Source organism: Urocitellus parryii, chromosome 8, assembly GCF_045843805.1.
Source record: "Urocitellus parryii isolate mUroPar1 chromosome 8, mUroPar1.hap1, whole genome shotgun sequence".
NCBI classification, from domain to species: domain Eukaryota; kingdom Metazoa; phylum Chordata; class Mammalia; order Rodentia; family Sciuridae; genus Urocitellus; species Urocitellus parryii.
Genome location: NC_135538.1, coordinates 42,681,193 through 42,698,589, shown reverse-complemented (window position 1 = coordinate 42,698,589; position 17,397 = coordinate 42,681,193).

Here is a 17,397-nt window from a genome sequence, read left to right as displayed (position 1 = left end):
TAGTATGAAAGTGAAAACCATTTTGTAACTTAAATCTTTAAGAAAGTTATAAAAGTCAGGGAGGTAAAATGAGTCAGTGATATCAGTGAGACCTAGCATATTAGGGTGCTCAAGGGCCAAGCCAACACGTATCGGAATCACAGGAAGAATATGCTTCTGTGTGCTGAGTGCTTAGTTCAAGGACCACGGTCTCAATGCTGTCACATCTTCTGACTTTTCAACAAAATCTAGAAACTCAGATTATAATGTAAACTTTCTCAGTTTTCAAGTGCTGAATGGATCAAATATTGACTGACTAGATTTAGTCTGTAAAATGCCAGTTTGCAGCCATTAAGGCAGATAATGTTTTTAAATGCTTTTTTTAATGGAGAATTTCAAACATACATTAAAAAAAAAGTAAGAATATTAGGAAGCAGTTCCTTGTGCCCAACATATATCAACCTATGGCTAGCGCTCTCCCACAACCAATATTGTCCACTTCTCCTTTCTATATTATTTAGAAGCTAAGCCCATACATATGTCATATTATTTATAAATATTAAAGATCATAAAGGAGTTATTAGAAAAATAAAATGTAATATGTTTTAGACAAAAGAAGAAAGTTTCTATCAGGTCATATGAAAAAAGTGATCCACCAATGTTTTTTTGTGGATCATAACAGAGCCTTAGCTAAAGCTTGGAGGGCATTTGAAATCACCCAAAAACCCATGATAGTTTCTCAAAGGCAAGTAACAATTATATGGTTGGTCTTTTGTATTCCCATGTCATTCTGCTATGTCATACCAGCAAGAATGAAATAGGCTAAGTGTTCATTTGCACACCCTCTTGATTAGAACCTGTGATAAACCTTTATCATTGTCATTCAAATTCTGGTGCAAGGGACTCATCATGAAAGTTCTAGTTCTATTGATCTTTCAAAAAAAGCAAGAACAGAAAGCATGATAAGAGGAAACATCTGTTGTGATATTTATATCATGATATTTAGGGCTCTCACTAAGCTGATAACTAGAGGATGTGAAATGGCTTATCCCCTTTGCAATTTCTTTGTCCCTAAGATTTGTACTATGTAAATCCAACATGAGGGTTTTGAAAGTGAAAGTTTTAATGAGTACCCTTCTGAATCCTACTGTTTAAAAATTTGTCCATAAAGAATGAAGCTTGAATATAAGCCACTCAACTGATTTCCAAGTCATATTATGAAATACTTGTGATATGTACATGAATTTTCTATTTTTTTTAAAAAACTCATAGTTTCATTAAGTAAAAATATATTCTACCACAAATGTAGGAGCAGTAGTTATCTCCAGAGATCCCATTAAAAAACTGATTTGAATAAAATGAGAGAGGACAATTATTTGTGTTCCAAATAATTTTTTTAGAGCATGCATCTTATTCAGCAAGACATTTCACATTTGGGACTGTTTTGCCCCTGGACAGTAGGCACTAAATAAAAGCATACTGAAATGTTTAAAAGGGAAGGAATTTCACATAATCACCATGTGCTTATTTATAGACATGGATATTATAATGATTTTGCCTTGTACTATGCAGTGGTTTCAAAATAAAGCTACAATAATCATCCTTTTTCCCTTCATTTTCAGATTCAGCTGAAGTGTTGAACTTCATTAACCTTGTTGGAAACATAGAAATATAATAAAACTTCTTTTGAATGTTCCCTTTAACCTATGATTTAGATGAAACTGAAATGCAAAGCAAAATGAAATTGAAACTAGACAACACATACATTGGTGGAATTAAGAACGTTAGTGCAATTTCATGCGGTGATGACTTTCTCAGGCACGCAATAGCACAGGGGTAATGCTCTTGGGGGGGGGATAGCAAGTACAATCACAAGCTTTCATTTAATTACATTCATATAAATAACAGAACCATAGCCATTTTTTATATTGTACCCCTAGATAATTAGTCCAGTTGGAGACAGGCATGTCAGTGGCCCACCCCCTATTCCTCTTGGGATGCAAGTGAAAAGTGTGAAGATAGGACAACTCACTCTGTTGTTTGTGTTTGGGGCCTTCCCAGTTACCATTATTCCCACCAGAGTTTCATCATGCCAATCATCCTAATGAGCTATTTCATGTCAATTAATTGAGTAACACTAACATATTCAGAAGGTGCATGCACAGTAGTACAAAGAACTTCAGGCACTAAAGAGTCATAACTAGACCTTGTCATATAGTAATAGAAGGTTGAATGATGGAAAAGTCACTAAAATAATGGAAGCTACCTTGAGTCATGTGTTGGCTAAATTTAGGTATCAACCTGACTGAATTAAAGGATATTTAGATAACCAGTAAAACTTATTTCTGAGGGTGTCTTCGAGGGTGTTTCCTGAAGAGATTAGCTTGTGAGCCAGCGAACTAAGTAAGGAAGATTTGCTCTTGATATAGGTGGGCACCATCCAATCTTCTGAGAGCCCGAAAAGAACAAAACAGTAGAGGAAAGGCAAATTCTTGCTTTCTCCCCTGGACCTAGAGCATCCTTATTCTTTTGTCTTTGAATATCAAAACCCCAGGCTTTCTTGTCTTTGGAATCTAGGAAGGTCTGCATTAGCAGGTACCTCCCCAGTCCCAGAGTCCTCATACTTTCAGCCTCTAAGAGTTATACTGTTAGCTTCTCTTGGTTCTGAGGCTTTTATACTTGGAATGAGTTGAGCTTCTTGTTCCTCCTTATCTTTAGCTTGTAGATGCCTTATCATGGAACTTTTCAGCTTCCACAATTGCATGATCCAATATACCTAGTTGATCTCCCATCTATCTAACTATCCATCCATTTACCTATTCTATTCTCTATCAGTTCTGTCTCTTTGGAGAACACAAATACACATAAGTACAAATAAAATACACTTTACAGACTTTTTCGTACCATTTACTTTAACTTTGCTGAGAATGAGAGTTGATGATTTAAGTACAAAGGAAAGCCAGAGGGTACAACTGAGAGAAGAAACTTGTTTTTTCCTTAGAAGTCTACCTTAGTTTAAATAAAGGAAGAAAATATAGATATAGGCCATTGACACATGATAATATACCAATGATGCATTATTCTTATAGTAAAAAATGTCATAAAATAAATTAATATATTAAATTGTCAAGGTAATGACTTGTATTTAATGTAGTTCTTCATATAACTTATTTTAGTTAAATCAGATATGTATACCAGTTGTAAAATATTCACCACATTGCTACTTCAGCTGAGTTTTATTTCCTCAACATGTAGTAAATACATCATATTTATTTATTTCGTGCCAGAAAATAGAATCAATTATCCATATTAATGATGCAAATTTATGATAAAATTGTCATATGAAAGTTTCTTGCTTGGTATCATATGAAGTATAATACTTTTTCCACTACTGAAATGCAATTAACTCTTGGTTAAATGACAGCTAGAGTTTCAGAGCCTAGAACAGCAGTACATAATAGATAATAAATGACTTCTCCAATCTGAAATCAGAGAGAGATTTTAGGTATGCAGAATGTAATTATCCTCATTAGAATTAAACCAGGAGGCAAAACTTTATTCTCATGAGAAATCTGATAATGTTTTTAATGATCATAATCAAGCATATTTGGTTTTCCCATGTTATCTATAAGACAATTTCTTGGTGAGAATAATATAGTCCTTTCTAGGAGCCTGAAATGATTTTGTCTAATTAGTCTAGGTATTTTTCTAATCTACATTTTATCCTCAAACTGACCAGGTCTGGTCTTTGTAGCACCTAAGGATTAATGAGCACGGGAGCAGAAAACATGCATACATCTTTTTGTCTGTTTCTAAATCAATTTCATTCTAATTAACATTAAAGAGACAGCCTGAACCAATAAAGCACATTCCAGCAATTCTAACCCTCACTATCTTTATTAAGTGTACAACATTGGACAGGACAAAAGAAAGTTCTTATTTTTTTCATTAGAAAATCTACATTTATTCTTCCTATCTTCCTAGACACTGAACTTTTTTTTTTTTTTAAGAAATAGGTTTAAATTGTGTTTATGACCAAAGGAACAAAAAAGAAGATATAATGAATAAAAAGTGCAAGGAGTAAATATTTAAAAGCTATTGGCATCTTTCATTCTTCACTCCTTTACTAAGATGATTTCTAAGAAATTTGCTCCTCATTGATCATTTATTTTTTCTGGAAGAAAGTCTGAAAGTTCATTTGTTCTGCTTCATTGCGTTCAGATATTAGATATGTCTTCAAAATAGCTCAAGGATATTTTCTTTTATCACTTCTAATGCATGCTTTTGTTAAAGGTTTATAAAGTTTTCATTATAGTTTTAATGATTTCCAGAAAAATCCACCAGCTAGATAACAAAATCTTTATGTTCTTAAGTTACTTTAATAGCTGATTTTTATTGTTATTTTATTTAAATATGGGTTATTTCAAACATTTCTGCATAAAATTTTAGTGAGTTAATTTCTCACATTATATATATTTTAAATATATATGCATATATAAAATATCAATATAAATAAATGTTCATTGTGCACATTAAAATTCTTCAAATACAATAATATATAATTTTTTCAGGTATACTAATTATAACGATTGTTGATATCCTTTCATCACTGGCAATTTAGTATGTTTTTAAATTCTATGATCCTTTTTTTGTAGGTACTTATGATTCTTATTAATTTCATCCTTATTTTGCACCATTTAGTTTCTTCCATCATTTACAGTGTAACTTCTAAAACTCGAGATCCTTCATAATTTCATTTCAGGGAAGTTAAATTATCACTGAAGTTTGAAACAGCAAGGAAGTATCCATGAAAAGAATTTTTAATTATTTATTATCTCAAACTATGACAAAATATTCCTTTTTCTGCTTTCTAACACCTCATACATCCCTGCACAACATTTATCATTAGTGTGATTGCTGCAAGAAGAGGGAAAGCAAATGTGTCAGCATAGTCTTATGTGGGGAAGAGGCCTTGAAAAGATTCTGTTAGTGTGCTCCATAATGGGGTAAAATCAGAGCTAAAGAACTCAACATAAAAAGTGATCTTTTCTTTTTGTGATGGTTTCTATGAAGATTTCAAAGCCTTTCACAGTAAGTACTTTAGCTGCCTGACATGCCTATCTTTCTTATGTTATATATGAATTTAGCTCACAATTAAAGCCCATTTTCCCATTTCAGAAACTATGGTGAACAGATGTTCCCTTTCTTCTTATAATCACCTTAAATTTCCTAGCACTTTGCTATTGTCACCCACTCTATTTAACTTACTTTCTGTCATTGCATTTTCTATTCTACTTTTGGGGGAGAAAATGAGGAATGAATACTCATATGTCACTCTCAACACCTCTAAAATACCACTTCCAATATATTTTTCATCTGCAGCCCTTTTGCCCTTTCCTTTTTGCCCTGTTATACTCAAGGCTTAGAAGGCACAGGTCAATAAGTGCCATTCCTTTTGGCATTTAACAACTATTGAGAAATCACTCCTCTATAACAGTCATTACATGAGACTAAGAGATGGCAATGAACAAAGGAGGGAGACAAAGTCCTGGTCCTTGTGGAACTTACAGTGATAAGCTAAAGCCCATAGATCAGTGTATATGCAAAAGATTAGTGATTAATATGCAAAACTTAGTTAATGCAGCTTATCTCCAGTTGTTCATATCTTTCCTATCTTTGGCAGGGGGCCTTGGGGAGGGCTTGCTAACATGGGTGGAGTTGTGAAATTAGCCTTTGGAAAATTCCCTATGTCACTACTTGGTAAGGTTGTATTGTATGTCTGTGGCAATGCCCCACATGGTTTGTAGAAACAACATGATGTATGGTAAACATCTGCCTTATTTCCAGGTCTAGAGTTTCAGTAATCATAACTGTCACATAGGTAGTATATACCTACGTGAGCAGACTTCTACATAAGCTACATGTGGATTCTGAGACGAGAACTGGCTTCCCTGGGCAGACATTTTGTATGCATTGTTGCTGTTCACTGCCAAAGCAATATGAGCATCTTTTGCAATAGTGCATTTTTTATTGTTGACCCTGACCTATATATGACCTCTTTTGAAATAAATTATGACTCCTAGAATAGCTACTTTTAACTATTGAATCCTTTTAGCAAATCACCAAAGAATGTTCTGTCATGGACCTTCCCCCAAATATATCAATTTTTTTTTAAAGGCAGAGTAGGGGTTTGAGGGGTTGAAGAATGATAGAGAGATGTTATTTCAGACAGGGTTGTCAGTGAAACTAACAAGAGTTCATTCCAGAAGAGGCCTGATGAAATGATATTTAGGGAAATAGATGGAGGAAGAATGTTTCAGCTTGAGACAACAGCAAGTGCAACAGCCAGAGAACAGCAGCCCACTTGGTGTGTGACTATGTGTGACGAGAGCTACAAAAGAGCGGTAAAATATGACACAGGTTACAGAGAAAGTTTAGGCACAGACCATAGGAACACAATTTCTTACTTCTTAATATTTAAGAAACCAAAAAACATATTTAAATGATTTTTATTGAAAAAGTAGACTATGTATTGGCACATGAAACTTGTCTCACTAAATGAATTAAGCACATTGTATTGAGATTTTATAAATCTTATAAATAAGTAAAATAACTTTTTGTCTTTAAGCAAAATGGACAAAATCCAGCTACTATAAGATTAAAAACCAAGAGGACAAAGCAAAAACAATTATCCTAAATATGTGACTATAGATTGAAAAGTAGCAAAAACTCAAATTTATTAAAGAATCATGTCAAGGATGGTAAATAAGCACACTATTTGAGAATTTACACAGTACTTGAATCACTGAAATGGAGTACCACATAAAATCACTTTGGTCCAAGGAGACAAACATTGTGCCTTTGATCATGAGACTTCATGATCCTATTAAGTACCACACAAACCTAAATGACCAGATTACTAGTGCGGTGGAACCAACTTTTGAAGGAGCTTGTGCAGTGTTAACTTGGAAATGACATCTTGCAAGCATGGGAAGATATCCTTCAGATATGGCTTTCACCTGGTGCAAGAAAGCTGATCTTTGATAGATGTATGTTTATCTCCAGGGCTACATAGATCCCTACATCATGACCCTTGCTTGGTGCAGACAAGGATGAAATATAACAGCTCATGTTTTACAATAATCTGTTTAAAATCTGAAAATTCCCTGAAATCACCCTGTACTAGTTTGTTCAAATCATTTACTGAAAATTTATTTAATGTATTTTGTACATGGTTGAAGTTTTACACAGAACACTGAGTTATTTTAAAAAAAGTAAACTCATACCTTGCCTCTTTTTAAAGCAAAGTAACTTACATGTGCTTTGGAGGTTCATAATCAAAAGATGAAATGCATCATGTGCAAGACACCTAGATTACTGTGCTGGAAGGTTTATGACCTTTCTATGTTAAACTACTTTTTCTCACGTTGTGTTATATATTCTTCCATTACTAATAAGAATATTTGTGTACATTATGGATTTTCAGCATTTATCTGACCTACATAATTTCTACTCAATATACACCCAGGACCATATTATAATGCTGTGTTCACAGAATGATTGTGTGGTCTGAGAAGCAAGAGGTAAAACTTGATGGTCAGGTTGCTCATAATGAGGTTTCAGTAAGTAGAAATTAATTTTTATTCAATAACAATAAATTTACTTTAGGATATATTAATAGCCAATTCATATACTATGTCATATGATAAGTACATTGTGACCAAAGATGCGCTGTTTTGCCCTTATAAAACTGATTATTTGATGAAAAAGGTAAGCATTAAACAGTGTAAGTTATTATAGAAATATTACAGGTGCTACAAAGACATAATTATTCCTTATTGTACTCATTTGTATTACCAATAATTGTTGAAAATTTATTTTAAATGTTTTGGGGGCCACACATATGATGTGTGGATGACGGGTATTCATGTGATTTAATATATTCTATTATCAAATTTTGAATGCATGATATTTAGGCTTTAAATATATTTCTGTAAATGGTTAATAGAACTACAAAATGTTTTTGAGGAGATGATAGTGAAAATGCTGCAATAATTTTTTAGTTCACTGACCTTTTCAAAACTATCTTCAGAAGGAATAAACATCATAGGTAATGATGGAAAAGTGTGAGTTTAATCAAGAAATAAAATATGGGTATATTAAGCAAGGCATTGAAAATACTCAAGCAAGCTGCTTCAGGATAGCTTTAATCTACTCCTTAAAAGAAGTTTACAGCTATCCTACAAATCAACTTTATTTCTATATGAGCAATTTTGAAAGAGAATGAAGGAGACTATGCTGACCTTTGAAACAACATGATTTCTATTCTCTGGTTTTATTTCTTGCTAAGTGACCCAGTAATACAAAGACAACAGAGCTATTTATTATTTTTATTATATAACATTTCATATTACATAGAGATATTGTCATTGAAAAAATAAGCTTATGACTCCAGATGCAATAACAACCTGACAGCTTTTATTATGAACCTCATGCTCACCGAACTCCTGAGTCTGTTCATCTATTCCTGGGTCAGTGGTGCCCTAGAAACTAAACAATCATATTCATTAGCAATAGTTCTAGATTGTTAGATAGTTCTGCTTCTGATTTTATTGCAGTCTCCTTGTCAGTCATAATCGCCAACAATTTATTGAGACAAATGATAGACTGTCACACTATTTGGAATCATATAAAAAGATAGCCATAGCATTCATTCAAAAGGCATAATTCAAATGACTCAACTGCATAACTGTAAATTATAGTGGAAGTCCCAAATGTTTATGGCCACTGGAATTCTCTCATTTAACATTCAACCTGCCATTTATATTATTTTAACTTAAATATACAAGATAGGCTCCTGGCATGACATTTGCTGAAATTGTGTATAAAGTAATTTAGAAATTGTGTGATAAATTCAAGTAATTTAAAATAAAATTCCTTGCTTAACTGAAACATAAATCTATTCCCTCATTACTTCCTTTTAGACATGGACACATTATTTTATGACAGCATTGTAAAAATAAAGAGTCTACAATATGTTTTAAAAGTGCAACAATTGAGAGAACAGAGGTAATTAGGAAGCTTACTAGAGATTTAAAATGTGACTATTTTAATGCCTTTAGCCATCCCTAAAGTCATTAATGACATGAAAAATATCTTTAAAGTTGACTTACTGTCAATAAGTGAGCAGTGCCTGATTTTAAACATTATATATGTTTTTATGTTTCCATAATGCAAAACTCTCTTAAATAAATTACCTGAAGATGCTTAAATAGTAACCCCTCTTCTTTGAGGCTCCCCTACATCCACCTAATTCTGTTTATTTAAGTGCTTTAACACCTATCTAAGGAAATGTTTGATTGAATTCTCATGTCACTTGCAGACATGGTTTCCTAAATGACTTTTAAACAATTTACATTTTTTTTCATTTAGTTTAGTAGGTTTTTCTTCTCCTTGTTTTATTTTTTTTTGAAGCTCCATGATTATTAGTGACTGAATGATACATGCCGTGTTTATTACTGTTACTTACCGCTTTAAGAGAAATTCTGTTTCTCCCTGCAAAGTAATTCTCTGAAATACAGAGCACTAAAAACATGATCGCTTTTCACATTAAAGGGGGAAGTTGTGGCTATGTAGACTGGAAAAGCATGTGAAAATGTTTAAGAGTTCTAAGACTTTAGTATGAATACATTCTGGGGAAACACAATGTAAAAATTTCTTAATTGGGATGACTGAAGAGATTGGAGAGAGGAAATATATAAAAACTTCTGGAATTAGTCTGATTATTTTAAACTCGCCATTGTGGGAAAATAAGAGTATAAAATTTTGATCTGCTCAATTCAAACCCCTCATAAACCTCTCCACAAAATCAATACACAATTCAACTCAAATGCCATTTAGAGCTGGGGATGCGGCTGAAGTGGTAATGCGCTCGCCTGGCATGTGCGGGGCGCTGGGTTCGATCCTCAGCACCACATAAAAATAAAATAAAGATTTTGTGTCCACTGAAAACTGAAAAATATACATTAAAAAAATTCTCTCTCTCTTTAAAAAAATTAAAAAATCTATTATAATCTCACAAAACGCAGATTTTTTATATACTTTTATTGAATGTTCCTTTTGTAATTCCTACCTTTTGTGTTGTACTGAAGAACTTCCTTCCAGAACCAAGGATTATGATATTTGCTCTTATATTTTCTTCTAGATGTTCACAACACTTGGTCTCACATTAGAGTCAATTTCTCCATAGGATATGAGTGAACTAATGTGGACATTTTGTTTGTTTTTGCATGAGGCCTTTTAAATTTCCCAACATCATTTAAATTATTATCTTTCCCACTGACTTAATTTTACATTTGTCAAAAAATCAAGTGTGTGTGTGCCTGTGTGTGTGTGCCCCACGCATGTGTGTGCTTCTGGACTCCATTGTTCTATTCACCATTCATGTTTCATTGATCTATTCATCATTCATTTTACTAGTTTTATTTAATTTCATTCTATTCACAGTCATTTTACTGGTTTTATAAGAAACCTTGTAACTGGGCTCAGTCCTCTAAAATTGTCCATTTTATTTTTGCTAAGGTGTATTGGCTACCTATTGCTTTTGCATTTCTAGTAAATTTTAGAGTTAGTGTGTCAATTTCAACAAAAGAACCTGCTATGATTGTCATTATGATTACATTGAAACTAGACCATTTCAGGGAGAATTAACCTTATAAATATTGCTTCTTTTGGACTGGTGATGTTGTGCATGCCTGTAATCCCAGTGGTTGCTGGGGCTGAGGCAAAGAGAATCCCTAGTTCAAAGCCAGCCTCAACAACAGCGAGCTGCTAAGCAATTCAGTGAGACCCTGTCTCTAAATAAAATACAAAATAGGACTGGGGTGTGGCTCAGCAATGGAGTGCTCCTGAGGTCAATCCCTGGTACCCCTCCAAATACACACACACACACACACACACACACACACACACTCACACAGCTTCTTTTGACCTATGAGCATGGGGCATCTCTCTATATTTAGGATTTATTTAATTTCTCTGTAATATCTAAACTTTTCAGGGTACTGATATTACACATCTTTAGTCAGAGTTGTTCTTACATAGTTTGAATTTTCCTGTATTTAGAAAATTTAATTCCTGATTGATTGATCATTGATAAGGTATAGAAATATAGTGGATTTTGTATAATGATATTTCATCACTCTGCCAAACTCCAAGGAGATAATACTCTGTACCTTTTCACATTGTTCTTTCTGGATTCTTAGATCTGGAATCTGCCAAGTTCTGCTTTGATTTCCTTCCCTGGTCCAAGGCCTGGAAACTCTCTTTAAGAAAAACACCACAGCAATCATAGAGCTCACCACCTTTATTGCTTGTCTTTCAGTAGTCATTGTCCTTCATTTAATATTCAGTGTCTTGGAAAATGTTGTTTCACAAATTTTGTCATTTTATTTCTTTTAGGTAGGAGAGTAAATACAACAACCCTGGGAACTTCATCTTGGTTTGAAGTCCTGATCCATAAAATGTACAGTTAATAGGATTATTCACTGATATTTATCTATCTTGTTCTTTATTTTCTATTTGTCAAATCTGTTCTTTGTTCTATTTTTAATATTTACTGGCCTCCTTTTGGATTAGATGAGTGATTTTTAATAATTCCATTTTATTACCTCTGTTGATTTATGAGTTGACACTTTTGTTGTTTTTTAGTTATTGATATACTGATTGTTGAAGTGGTAGGCAAGCCTTTGGATCAGATGATGGATGTATTGTTTTTCCAATTAAATATTTTGTAGTGTCGAGTTTGTCATTATCTTCATTCATTATGTGTTTCATCTTTGGTCCTTCTAGTTTTTTTTTCTTTTGAAGTTAGATTTGATCCATTTATCTTCTATAACTGCTGAAATTTTGGAACACATGGAATAGAGTTATAAGTCTCTGTCACTGCTTAACTATACCATTTCAATACTCCTTCACCATGGAAGCTGCCATAAATAATGAATAAGTAATGGGTATCCCAATGTTTTGATAAAACTTTATTTTTAAAAACATGTCCAGGGCTGGATATGACTAATTTATAGCATGCATCTTAGATTTGCCACAGTCTACCCTCAAAGGATAGTATACCACTTCATATATGGTGTAAAAGCTTCTAAAATTTTACTTCTCCAGCTTCTCTCTCAGACTTTATGTTTTTCCTATTCACTTAGTATTACATAAAATAAAGCCCAAATTTATATATGTAAGCTTTTATTTCTGCATAATTTTTTAAAGATTGCTGCTGAGTATATAATTTAGGGTGGATAGTTTTTATGTCTCAGTAATTTAAAGAGGTTTCCTTCTTGTCTTTTTGCTTTCACTTATCTTTCTATCAAGAAATATCTTGTCATTTTTATTTCTGTTATTCTGAACATAGAGTATATTTATTATTCTGTTTTCTTTTTAAAAAATTGTCATTAATTTTGAACAATTTCATTATTTTTTTCTCAATGTCATTTTTAACGGTAATTCATGCTTTTGAGTTTTCCAACATTCTTTGATCTTTAGATGAAAATCTTTATTATTTTTCAATCCTACACTCTACCTTAGGTCATTGATACTGTCTTCATTTTTTTGGTTTTCAGATTTTTAAAAACATCTCTGCTTCATTTTGGATTCTTTTGTATTTGGTTTTAATGATGCAAATATTTCCATTTAAAAATATTTCATCATTTAAATTTTTTTTGAGTATTAATATAATGCCTCCTCATTTTGAATACCAATATTCTATGATTTAAAAGTAAACAGTTTGTGGAGGCTGGAGTGCTACCAACTTGGGGATTGTACATTCTGAAAGAAGTCATTTTCTTTATACTAGGGAACAAAGCACAGTCAAACAATTGTCTAGAATCTTTTTTTTTGGGGGGGGTACCTGTTCTATTCTGATTCATGCTTTAGATGAAAATGTGGCTCATCATATTTCTGACTTTTGGCAAGGTTTATAAATGTCTCTTATTTGCATAATCAATTAAAATGATATATCTGAATTATTGGCAGTAGAGATTTACTTTTGTTTGTTTATCTCCTAAAACAATTTTTGGTAAATTATAAATCTATGAAACTCTAAATTTTTTCAGTCTAAATTTTAAGTAGCAAAATAGGTGATCACCTGTTTGTTGAAATTATAGAGTAAAACTCTTTTCACTCTTTTAAATGTATTCGGTAGAATTTAAGTGAGTTATCTGTTAGGGTCTGTAAACAAGTCAGGATGGCGCCTGGCATTTTGCAGAGGGAGTGGTTTGTGATGTAACGCCAGCGAGCCATTAAGTGTGGAGATTCCTTATTGGTTGACTGCTGTATCTAGTTTATATTAATTAAGATAAGATGTGTGTAATGTATATATACCCCTCCTGTCCTACAATAAACGGCTCCCACTCCTGCTGTATCAATGTACACAAGTTGCTAGTCACCCCTGGTTATTTTGCTGCAGCCGGACTGCAGCAGTTATCCATGAAATGTAAATTGCACTGTTACATTTTATTATTCATAAGTACTATATTATTTCCTATGTTAAGCAAAAAGACTCCATGTAAAGTCCCACCTGTTGTGCAAAGATTTGAAAATCTGTGATGTGAGTCAACTATAGATTTTGTTTGGAAAGCAAATAAGTTTTGGGTCCCTATCTTCCCATTGCTTCAGTGAAAGGACAGAATGCAGTTTAGGGTTGAATTTCAGTGGATGGACAATCTTTACATCTTTCTCCTTTCTACTAAGAAAAACCTGAGAGCAACCTTATGGTGAAGAGTCTCATGGATAGCTTGCACACATGGATGCCTAGATTTAATGGAAAATATCTGTCATACCAACTACTCATCACTGGAAGTATTAAAGATAATAAGAAAATATACAGCCCTCTAAGTGATAGGAAAAAATCTTTGATCTCATTGTAAATGCATTTTTGTTATAGTCTCTCCTGAGAAGAGAAAGAAAGAAACCCATAGAATTCATAATCCAAGTAATACAACAGAAGTGGGAATTTTGGGGTCATTGTCAGCATTCCTGCTTCTTTTTTCACCACTGCATATTGGTGGCATTTCCTACACATAAGTGTATCATCTTATACTATACTTTATGCATGAACATATTTTGTGGCTCACTCTAACATACTCTGTTCAAGTAAATTATATTTATAAATTGAAATTGATTTTTCAGTTCCCACAAAGCTCTGTTAACAGAGTTTCCTTATATTGAATTACTTTACAATTATTAATAGTACCTAATTGATTAAAACATGAAAAATAAAATTTTACTGGAAATGTATTTCTTAATGAGATGGATAGTTCTTCTAAAAATTAATTCATGTACTCATAGATGAATATGACTTATTCCTAGAACAAAGCAAGGTTCAAGGAAAATTAGCAGCAAATGCAGAGAGATTGTGGGTCACCAATTAATTCAAGGTCTAAAACATATAAATTCATTACTGTTGTTAAATTCATTATTTATAAGAAATTTCTCAATATATATCAAATAAATTATCATAAGAAATTAGTGTATGAAATATACAAATAATTGAACAGACTATTACTTGACTAGAGAGAGTGGATAGACCTGTCCCCAACATCAACAACAACAAACAATGGATAAGAATTTTTCATTGCTATGGTTTGGTTGTGAGGTGTTCCCCAAAAAATCACATGTGAGATAATGCAAAACGGTTTGAAGGAGAAATTTGGGGGTTATAGTCTTAACCTATACAGTGAATTACTTACTGATAGGATTAACTGAGTGGTAACTGGAGGCAGGTGGGGCTGGAGAAAGTGGTTCACTGGGGGCTTGGCTAGTGGTACACATTTTGTATCTGAATTGTACTCTCTCTGCTTCCTGATGATCATGTGAGATGCTTTCCTCTGTCACACTCGTCTGCTATGATATTCAGCCTCACCTTGAGCCCTGAGGAATGGTGCTTGTTGTCTATGGATTTAGACCTCTGCAATAAACGTTTCCTCCTTTAAATTTGTTCTTGTGAGATCTGTTAGTCCCAGCACTTAAAATGTAACTAAAACAATGGTCTAATAATCCACTGCGAAATTTTAATGCAAACAGACTTCTTACATGTCTGGATGAATGTTTAAATCAAAGAAACAACTTAAAATGCCTGGAAAATAACAGATAATTTTATTTTCTATTTAAAATCGTGCAAAATGAGAAATTACAGTGACGATATAAACATGATTAATTTGGGTTGCCATTGTTGTAATCAGCTTTTGTACTGCTGTGACCAAAACACCTGACAAGATCAATTAGGGGAGAAAATGTTTATTTGGGAGCTTAAAGTTTCAGAAGTTTCAATCCATAGACAGCTCACTACATGCTAGGGGTCGAAGATGAGGCAGAACATTCTGGTGAAAGGGTGCAACAGAAGAATAATGCTCAAAACATGGCACCAGGAAGCAGAGAAACAGAATTGTGCTTACCAAGAACAAAATATATACCCCAATGGCATGCCCCCAGTGTGGCTCACCTTTGTCAACTATACCCTACTTGCTTAAGATTGCCACCCATTTAATCCCTATGAGGGAATTAATGCACTGATTAAGTTAAAACTCTCATAACCCAATCATTTCACCTTTAAACTTTCTTGCATTATCTCTCACATGAGCTTTTGGAAGACACCTCATATCTGTACCATAACACCTTTTTTTTTCCCAGCATTTGTTTTGGATCCTTTTCTCTTTTTGTTTTGCTTCCCTACTTTTCTCTCTACTCCCCCATGCCTCCGAAGTTTGGTTTATATCATAGAAAAATATAATACAATAAAATTCAGATAGGTTAAAATATTTGATTTTTTTTTCTCTTTTTGTAGAGTGCGAGAATTATACTGGGAAATGTAGAAAATATGGTGATGCAGGAAAATATATTTTTAAAAAATCAGGAAAGCTGAAGGCAAATACATTATTCAGTAAATCTGGGGAAATCTTTTGGATTTGACCTTGCTGGCATTTAGTTTCATTGAAGAATGAAAAGAGTCCTTAAATCATGTTGTAAGCTTCCTGGTCCCACAGACTAATTGAAAACTCCAGTCCTCATAAGAGCCTATATTGTGTGAACAATGTTACCCAAAACTCTGTATACATAGATTAGAATTAGAATCCTGGGGGTGGAGGGAAATGAGAACCATTTATATTGACTTTGGCCATAGCCAGTGGTGACTTCCTGCTTCTGTAAAAAAAGGATATTCCCCTGTATCTGTGAATTGGAAAAGTCTGCAATGTTTTAAGGATGTTTGTGTTGTCAGAGAGAAAGGCCATGGCATGTTCTCTTCTCTCAAAGGCAGCCCATCTGATGATTCAGGAAGCAATAGCCATTCTCGAACAATGGAGTGAGTTGTCAAATGGCATTCTAAGGAACAGTGGTATGGAAATGGATGATAGGCTGCATTGAATAATTAGAAAGATTAAAGTTAGGAAGGGAAATAAAAAATTTGTGATAATAGAGCATGACCAAGAGTTGCCAATAGAAATGAAAAAGATAATGCAGATAAAATGCATTAGAATTAATCTTGAATTAGCTTTGCCAAATTAGGAAAAAATCCTGAGGGAAAAGACAGAATAATTGTCTTAAAGAATCTCCATGGAATAGAAATTGGAAAAGGTGAAAGGCCAACAGGTATGGTGGAACACACCTGTAATCCCAGTGACTCCGGAGGCAGAGGCAGGATGATGGTGAGTTCAAAGGCAGCCTCAGCAATGGTAAGGCGCTAAGCAACTCAATGAGACCCTGTTTCTAAATAAAATATGAAATAGGCCTAGGGATGTGGCTCAGTGCTCCAGTGACCCTAGGTTCAATCTCCTTGTACCTGGCCACCCCACCCTACTCCCACCAAGAAAAAGTAAAGGGTATAGTGAAAGTGATGAGGAGAAATTAGAATTCAATTCAAACATATATTTACTCATAAACAAATTCAACAAATAATTTATAAGTGCTTTCTTCATATCAGACATAACTCTAGGTACCAGGGCTACAGTGATGGTGAACACACATCTTCTTGTCTTCTATAGTGTTTACATCATAGTTTGAGGAGCAGATAATAGATAAAAGGATGAGTGAAGTAGTGATAAGTGTGTTGAATAGGGGGGATAGTGACATAAAAAGAGAGGATATGTGCAACAAAAGCTAAGTTTTCTTAAGCTACCTGATTTATTATAAAATAATTTAAAATTCTGAAATGAAATGGGATTGTTTGAAAATTAAGAAAAAGAAAAGGCACCTAATTTTATGGTTTGGGTGTGAGGTGTCACCCAAAAGCTCATGTGTAAAACAGTGCAAGAAGATTTAGAAGAGAAATGACTGGAATACGAGAGACTTAACTCAATCAGTGAATTAATCACCCAATGGAATTAATTGAGTGGTAATTGAAAGCAAATAGGGTATAGCTGG